The 1,809-nt window shown below is 42.2% G+C and overlaps 1 non-coding gene across 1 annotated transcript; it reads left to right on the forward strand.

Annotated features, from left to right (window-relative positions):
- The first annotated feature begins 605 nt into the window (after positions 1-605).
- trnat-cgu (transfer RNA threonine (anticodon CGU)) lies at positions 606-677 on the forward strand. The gene has a single exon. It is a non-coding gene; the product is annotated as a tRNA-Thr (tRNA).
- Positions 678-1,809: the final 1,132 nt, after the last annotated feature.

Consider the following 1,809-nt stretch of genomic DNA (forward strand, 5'->3'; position numbering starts at 1 on the left):
GTTCCGGGACTACACAGCAGCATCGGGAACAGCAGAAGAGGAAACGTTTAGGTTTAGCCGCCAGAGAAACTGTATGTTAATTTGGAAAATAGAACAAGATAGAAAGAAGTACATTGCTTGGTATCAGGCCTAATGGAAATTTTTTGTACCTTTAAGAAAACAAAATAAAATTTTCTGAAAAATATCTCGCGCAGACGTATTTTCATTAAATTCCACAGTCATTCTACCTTCAACAACCTAAATTATTCAATGCATTTATGTATGAAAATACAGATTCATCTTCAGTTTCTTGAATGGTGATCACTTACCATCGAATTGAATGGGCATTTCTGGAAGGCTCCACTATGGGTTAGTCATGCTGGAGAGGAATAAAACTACTCTTCAGAACAGGAAAATTCTTAAGTGAGAACTAGAAGTTACCAGTTAATTACTGAAATACTGTGCCAATGCTGCTAAATGAATAGTTACAGAGTTATGCATCATATCTTAGTACTTCCAAGACCATACAATAGCATATGGCTATCACTGATTCAAAAATTAATAGTTTTCTGCTTATAACATTCTTGTCATCATGGGGTAGTTCTGCACACATATGCACGAGTTCAGGCGCGGTGGCCAAGTGGTAAGGCGTCGGTCTCGTAAACCGAAGATCGCGGGTTCAAATCCCGTCCGTGCCTAAACGTATTCGTTAACCTCTAGCTGTTGGTCGCCGATAAAACCTTGGGTTCTGTTGTATTAGTAATATACCTCGAGCGTTGCTTTTACGTTGATTTTTTTTTCTCCTCCCGGTACGATAACCATGGTCTTTGGCGGAAAATGGTTTATTGCATTGTAATTCAGCATGATAACTCGAGTAATGTTCACGTGGTTTTCCATGCTATTAGAATAACCGCGATATATATTGGAAGAGAGCAAAACCGAGGAAGACAACATGAAACTAATTAGCAGCATGAGTGACATTGCAACGAATCAGTGAACTGGGCTGGAGAGAGTGCTACTTTGTCCACATACGATTGCACAGAAGATTACGACGGCAATCATTCGCGCAGTTCTCCCGGAGTTGAGTGCCACCGATGACTGAGCAAGATTCATTTGAAAATGCGGATAAACATAAGGCAGGTAGAAGCCGATCGGATATTATTCTGAGTGGTCCAGTATTGCGGCTTATCAGGCAAGCTTAGTCGAAGTCAGGCTTGATCCTGGTAAGTACCAGGTAACGTTTCTTTTTTTGTTCATTCATGTAACGAAACCCAATTTCCCTAGGGATCAATAAAGTCTGTCTGTCATTCCATGTCAGTTAGTGCATTCAGAATGGCAAAGGCTCGGTGTTTACTTCTCTGTGTAAGATATAGGAATTCAGGAAAACCACTAGCTAGCTGGATGAGCACCAGGTGCACCGAGCTGCAGCTCGTCAGAGAAAGAATGGTTGATGGATCTGCAGCTTGATGAACTTGCATTATGGGAGAATGAGGAACTACAGGGAAGTATTCATCACTGTGTTGCAGTAGACAGTTAACTGGGTAACTGTCAGGCAGGGAAGGGGGATGTGCAGCTAGTGCAGTATTCCCTTTTGGCCGTTTGTCTCAATAATAAACCCACGGCATTTCAGAATGGAGCTGCAATGATCGAGTCTCGCGCAGTCAGTCGGTAGAGAACAGAGAAACGAGAACTGCAACGGTGACGGGAGATTTTATCTTCAATCGGGGAATAGAGGCGATTTTCTGTGGGAACAATAGACAGGTCCGGTTGGATATCTCGGTTCTGGTCCACGATACTTTAAGAGGAATTGGAAGCAGTCAGATTACATGA

The sequence above is a fragment of the Hypanus sabinus genome, chromosome 26, assembly GCF_030144855.1.
Source record: "Hypanus sabinus isolate sHypSab1 chromosome 26, sHypSab1.hap1, whole genome shotgun sequence".
Lineage (NCBI taxonomy): Eukaryota > Metazoa > Chordata > Chondrichthyes > Myliobatiformes > Dasyatidae > Hypanus > Hypanus sabinus.